We start from the raw sequence: 7,678 nt of genomic DNA, 5'->3' as shown, positions 1-7,678 counted from the left end.
GAGAATCAGTAACATTTCAAAAAGGCATCAAATGCCTCTTAACTCTATTTTTGTGTGTGAAATCTTTGATTTTTGGGGCATTAATTTTATGGGTCCTTTTCCTCCTTCAAAAATCTATGAATATATTTTGGTAGCTCTTGACAATGTTTCAAAATGGGTAGAAGCAATTGCTACTAGGAAAAACGGTGCTCATATTGTTTGTGTTTTTCTCAAGAAAAATATTTTTTCTAGATTTGGAACTCCACGAATTATAATAAGTTATCAAAGAATTCATTTTATAAATAGATAATTTGCTAGTTGTTAAAATATGGAGTAACTCATAAAATAGGAACTCCTTACCATGCTCAAACAAGCGGGCAAGTAGAAGTTTCCAACGGAAATTAAAAAGAATTTTAGAAAAAACTATTAATTCTTCTCGAAAAGATCTGCACGATCCAAAACTTAGCCTGTCGTGATGGCTCCTAACATGGTACTAGGCAAGCCGACACCTGAAAACATTTCCAACACCTTTAAACGAAAAATGACTAAAACATGTTTAAATAATTAAAGCTCTCATAAACTAGATAGAAGATCAAAACTCAATACAGAAGTTCCCAAAACCAGGGTGTCACTGAGTACATGAGCGTCTATACAACACAAGTCTGAAATTTTGTCTATGAAAAAACTGAAACTAAATACATAAAACTGAAAGATAGGGGAGGAGAGTCAAGGTCTACGGACGCCGGGCAGCTACCTCGAAATCTTCGAATGACTAAACTGCTCAGATAATCAGTACCGACCGTGTCCGGAAACACCTGGATCTGCACACGAAGGGCAGGGCGTAGCGTGAGTACAACCAACTCAGTAAGTAACAAGACTAAAGATTGGATTGAAAGTAGTGACGAGCTTCACGGGTGCAGTTCAATTACAGGATTACAGTACAGAAATGTAGGCAAGCTTTCAAATTAAACAGTTAAAGCCTAAATAAGTAAATCATGTCAAATTCAATTGAAATCAGATATGATATAGCTCGATATCTACATGACAATTATATATGCCAACTAAAGTATAATGACAGTACTGAAATCATATGCATACTCTCGAAGTATCAGTCACTCAGTCCTCCCATTCACTCCTTCCTCACAGTCACTTAATCCTCCCAATCGCTCGGCACTCGGGCTCAGTAGGTACCTGCGCTCACTATGGGTGTGCAGACTCCGGAGGGGTGATTCCAGCCCAAGCACTATAATAAGCTAATCATGGCATGAATCAAATAAACATGCTGCGGCGTGCAGCCCGCTACCATAAATATCCTTACAATCAGGCCCTCGGCCTCACTTAGTCATCAATCTCACCAGTCTCTCGGGCTCTCAAGAATCATGATAATCAGCCCAAACAACAATGATATAATGTATCAATAAAGAACAACAAAGACTAAGATATACTATGCAAGTAAAAATTGTGACCGAGTACAAAATGGCAACTAAGCAGATAATTTAACATGTAACACGACCTCTGTTGGTCCCTACAGTACCAACACATAGCCTAAGCATGATTTCTAACATGACTTGCAGCTAAATTTCTCTAAGACATGGAGACTATACCGAAAACAACAGATTATTCAACAATACAGTTCCATGGAATTGACCAACTCACAATTCCTACGGTGCACGCCCACACATCCGTCACCTAGCATGTGCGTCACCTCAACACCAATCACATAACACATAATTCGAGGTTTTATACCCTTAGAACCAAGTTTTGAACTATTACTTACCTCAAGTCGTGCGAAACTCTACTCCAACACGCCCTTGCCTCGCGAATCGGCCTCCGAAAGCCTCGAATCTAGCCACAAACAATTCGATACAATCAACACAAGCTAAAGGAATCAATTCCATAAGAAAATACTAAGTTCTTAGTCAAAAGTCCAACAGTCAACTCAAAAACCTGCCCCTAGGCCCACGTCTCGGAATCCAATAAAAGTCACAAGCCCATTCAACCACGAGTCTAGCCATACCATATTTACCAAAATCCGACACCAAATCGTCACTCAAATCCTCAAATTAAACTATCCAAATCCCTTGCCTCAAACTCCCAAATTCCACCTCAATAACACACAAACTAGGTGGGAAATTCAATGGGGAAACATAATTATTGAATAATAATAACCACAAGTGACTTACCTCAAGAATCCCTTCGAAATCCCTCTCAAAAATTGCCCTAATCTGAGTTTGCAAAGTCAAGAAATGATAAAACCCTCGGAACCCAACGTTTATATTTCTGTCCAGGCTTTCTTGCACCTGCGATAACTTACTCGCACCTGCGGCTTTGCAGAAACGACAACTCTCCCACTTCTACGGTAATTCACTGGGGACAGACCTTTGCACCTGCAGAAACATTCTCCACTTCTGCACAAACGCAGGTGCGACATACTTCTGCTCCTGCGCTTCCCCCACGCGTCTGCGCTCAACCTCACCGCATCTGCGACCACACAGGTACGGTCAAACCTTTGTACCTGCGACCACTGCACCCCCTTCTCCTGGCCGCATCTGCACTTCCCAGCTCACACCTGCGATCAAAGCTCCGCAGGTGCGACTGCACCAGAACTGGTGTGCTTCAGCAGTCACCCAACTCCAAACTTGATCTGATAAACATCCGAACTCCACCCGAGGCCCCCGGGACCTCAACCAAAAATACCAACAAGTCCTAAAACATGTTAAGAACTTAGTATAGCCTTCAAATCGCATCAAACAACGCCAAAACCATGAATCGCCCATCGGTTAAAACCTAATGAACCTTTTAACTTCTAACTTCTATAATCGGTGTCGAAACCTATCAAATCACGTCGGATTAACCTCAGATTTTGCACACAAGTCGAAAATGACATGAAGAACCTACTCCAACTCCTAGGACCCCAATCCTAGCCTAGTAACCACAAAGTCAATTCTCGGTCAAACTTCTAAATTTCCAACTTTCGCCATTTCAAGCCTAATTCAACTACGAACCTCCAAATAAGAATCCGTACACGCTCCTAAGTCCAAAATCACCCAAAGAAGCTAACAGAACCATCGGAACTCCATTCCGGGGCCATTTACACACAAGTCAACATCCGGTCAACCTTTTCAACTTAAGCTTCCAACCTTGAGAATAAGTGTCTCAACTCCTTCCGAAACATCTCCAAAACTAAACCAACTACCCCGGAAAGTCACATATCAACCATTAAGCATAAAATGATCAGTAAATGGGCGAATGAGGCTAGAACTCTCAAAACGATCGCTCGGGGTCATTCATCATCCACTTCTTAATCAAACGTTCGTCCTCGAACGGGTCTAGAAACGTATCTGGAGTCTCAAATAGGCGTGGATATCTGCTCCAAATCTCCCGCTCGGTCTCCCTAGTAGCCTCCTCAGTTGGCTGACCTCTCCGCTGCACCTTCGCTGAAGCTATGTCCTCTGACCTCAACTTTCTAACCTGCTGACCCAAAATGGCCACCGGCTCCACATCATAAGTCAAATCACCATCAACTTAACCATGCTGAAATCCAAAACATGAGATGGATCGCCGACATACTTCCGGAGCATAGATACATGAAACACTGGATGAAAACTCGACAGATTGGGTGGCAAGACAAGCTTGTAAGCCACCTCTCCAATCCTCTGAAGCACCTCAAACGAATCAATACACCAAGGTCTCAACTTTCCCTTCTTCCGAATCTCATAACACCCTTCATGGGTAAAACCTTGAGTAGTACCTTCTCCCCAACCATGTAAGCAACATCGGGAACCTTCCGATCGGCGTAACTCTTCTGTCTAGATTGCACCGTGCAAAGCCGATCCTGAATCAATTTAACCTTGTCCAAAGAATCCTGAACCAAGTCAATACCCAATAACTTAGCCTTACCCAACTCAAACCACCCTATCGGAGACCAACACCATCTCCCATACAAAGCCTCATACAGAGCCATCTGAATGCTCGATTGGTAGTTGTTATTGTAGGCAAACTCTGCAAGCGGTAGGAACTGATCCCAAAAACCCCTAAAATCTATGACACAAGCATGTAGCATATCCTCCAATATCTGAATAGTGCGCTCTAACTATCCGTCCTTCTGAGGGTGAAATGATGTACTCAGCTCAACCAGTGTGCCTAACTCTCTCTGCACGGCTCTCCAAAACTACAATGTAAATTGCGTGCCCAATCTGAAATGATGGATACTGGCACACCGTGAAGGCGAACAATCCCGCGGATGTAGAACTCAGCCAACCGCTCCAAAGAATAAATAGTCCCAACTAGAACAAAGTGCGCGGACTTAGTCAACCGATCCACAATCACCCAAATAACATCAAACTTCCTCGAAGTTTGTGGGAGCCCAACTACAAAATCCATGGTGATACGCTCCCATTTACACTCCGGAATCTCAAGCCTCTGAAGTTATCCATCGGATCTCTGATGCTCATACTTCACCTGCTGACAATTTAGGCACCGAGCTACAAACCCCACTATATCCTTCTTTATCCTCCTCCACCAATAGTGTTGCCCCGAGTCCTGGTACATCTTCAGGGCACCGGATGGATGGAATACCGCGAACTGTGGGCCTCCTCATGAATCAACTCACATAACCCATCTACATTTGGGACACAAATCTGGCCCTACATCCTCAATACCCCATCATCTCCAATAGTAACATTCTTGGCACCACCGTGCTGAACCGTGTCCTTAAGGACAAGCAAATGGGGATCATCATACTGGCGCTCTTTGATGCGATCATACAAGGAAGATAAAGAAACCACACAAGCTAGAATCTGGCTGGGTTCTGAAACATCTAATCTCACGAACTGGTTGGCCAAGGCCTGAACATCAACTACAAGCGGTCTCTCACCAACAGGAATGAATGCAAGGCTACCCATACTCATCGTCTTCCTATTCAAGGCATCGGCCACCACATTGGCCTTCCCAAGATGATACAGAATAGTGATATCACCCTTTTATTTGAACAAGTGTTGGAGACTCTGATGATCTGAAAATACCTCGCAAAACACATCGTAGAGATAATGCCTCCAAATCTTCAATTCATGAACGATGGCAGCCAACTCCAAATCATAAACAGGGTAGTTCTTCTAATGGGGCTTCAACTAATGCGAAGCATAAGAAATTACTCTACCCTCCTACACCAAGACACACCCAATACCAAAATGATAAGCATCACCATACAGTGTATAAGAGCCGGAAGCTAAAAGCAAAACTAGAACTGGAGTTGTGGTCAAGGCAGTCTTGAGCTTCTGAAAGCTCTCTTCACACTCATCTGACCACCTAAAAGGAGCACCCTTCTAGGTCAATTTGGTCAAAGGCGATGCAACATATGAGAAACCCTCCATGAAGCGGCGATAATAACCGGCCAAGCCAAGAAAGCTCTGAATCTCAGTAGCTGAGGACGGCTTGGGCCAACTCTGAACCGCCTCTATCTTCTTTGGATCCACCTTAATCCCCTAACTGGACACCACGTGCCCCAAGAATGCTACTGAACTAAGCCAAAACTTACACTTGGAGAACTTGGCATAAAGTTTCTCCTCCCTCAGCCACTGTAGTACAATCCTCAAATATTGACCTCAAATTTTGCACACAAGTCAGAAATGACACGACGGACCTACTCCAACTCCTGTAACCCCAATCCGAGCCCGGTAACTGATAACTAGGGATTTTGATGTGTTTCATGCTCCTTCTTGCTTACGCTTTGATTACAAATTCTTACAAAATAGTCTCAAAAGGCTCATAAGTTGTGCTTGATTGCAGGTTAAATCAACAAAGTGACGGGATGTCAAATATCAGCTCAAAATGAGTGAAACCTGCACAAGTATCAAAGACAAAGACAACTCAAGACAAACTAGCCTAGTGCGGCCGTAGTCCATTCTATGCGGTCCGCACTAGGGAGATTCAGAGACTGGTTTTTCAAGGCGTCAAAGCAGTGCGGCCATAGTAGATATTGTGCGGCCCGCACTTAAGACACCGCGGCCGCACAACCATTCCATGCGGTCTGCGGAAGAGAAGATCAGAGAGATGTAATTTGCAAAGGTTCAAGCCAGCGCGGTCCGCGGTCATGTTTGTGCGGACAGCACTAGAAACCTCCGCGGCCGCGGTCCATCCTGCGTGGTCTGCGGAGCTCGAGTTCAGAGAACCAAGATTTCAAGTCCAAGAGCCTAGTGCGGCCGCAGTCCATTTTGTGCGGCCCGCACTGACCCCGCAGGGGTATTTTTGTCCAGTTTTTCCAGATTAGTAAAAATAGAATCTTTTTCCATTTTTAGGGTATCAGATATTACAAAACAGTATTTGCGCTCGTGAGAAGCCATTTTGTAGCCATTTTGGGCATTTTAACGTAGTTTTAGCAACTGAATCATTATATTTACTTGAGTAATTTAATATTATATCTTTCTCTTCATCTATTTCTCTGATTTTATCTTCAAGCATGAGTAGCTAAACCCATTAGATAGGGTTGTGGCTCAACCCTAGTGTGGGTAATTGATGGGTGTTGTAATTTAAGGTTAGATTAATTATGGATGTTTGTTATTTGGGTCAATTTTATGGTTTAATTTATGAATTAGTGGTTGCAAACACTAGTTTGTGCTAAGTGATTGCAACCTACTTGAGAAAGAGAGCCTAAGTCTCCAAAAGTGACTCAACAAGGAATTGGGATGGACTCAAGAGATTTGATAGTCCCAATTAAAGGGTTAAACCTCGAGAGAGTAATACCCGACTTGAACCCTAGTTGCTTGGACAAATATGCATACCTAATTGGTCTTGAGAGAGTCAATTGGGCAAAACCACTCTTTCTACCGAGAGGTGTAGAGTGGGTAGTATTGAGCAACGGTTATAACATATTTCCCCAATCATGTCAATCGTGCCTTAGATGCAAGTACCCGTCAATTGGCCATCTAGGTGAAAGTCACTACCCTAGTGCCTTTTAAACCATTAGATACAACTTGTAGCAATTTACTCTTAGTTTAATTTAGTTGCAATTATAATTTGTAGTTTGATCATAGTAGAATATAAAGAAAAACCAAAAATGAATAGAAGACCAATTAAGAGCACATACGCAATCCTAAACTAGATAGATACTCGATTCCAATCCTAGCTCTCTGTGGATTCGATCCCGACCCAAAATCGGGTAAAAGCTATTGCGACCCTCTCTTGCTACTTATTAGTAGTGCGGAGTTGGTAGCGATCACTTTTTGGCGCCGTTGCCGGGGAGCTAACGGTTTTGGCTATCTATTTAGTTAGTTTTATGTGTTGTTCTTCTTTCCTTCTTTGTTACTAATTTGTTTGTGTGATTACTACAGGTACCAAATGGCTTTAAATGCTAATGACCCTCTTGGAAATGTGCTTGCGGGGGAGGAGGTTGATGAAATTGGAGAGGATGAGGTGCCTCTTGTACCTCCCGGGCCACGACGAGGCCGTCAGGCCAATGCTAATGAAAACGTTCCAGACCCTCCTCCGCCACCTCCAAGAGCGGTTCCGGGGGTGCTACCAAACCAAGGTTATGAAAGTGCTATTATCCCACCTAGAATCCGGGCGGGCAATTTTTAGATAACCAATGTGATGTTGACCTTACTTGAGCAACGTGGGTATTTCACAAGCGCCTCCGATCAAAATGCCTACAAGCATCTCAAGGGGTTCGTGGATACATGTTGGGGTAGCAAGCAGACGAATG

This window comes from Nicotiana attenuata, chromosome 12, assembly GCF_001879085.1.
Source record: "Nicotiana attenuata strain UT chromosome 12, NIATTr2, whole genome shotgun sequence".
Taxonomy (NCBI): domain Eukaryota; kingdom Viridiplantae; phylum Streptophyta; class Magnoliopsida; order Solanales; family Solanaceae; genus Nicotiana; species Nicotiana attenuata.
The sequence above is the reverse complement of the archived record's forward strand: the minus strand, read 5'-3'. Positions refer to the sequence as shown.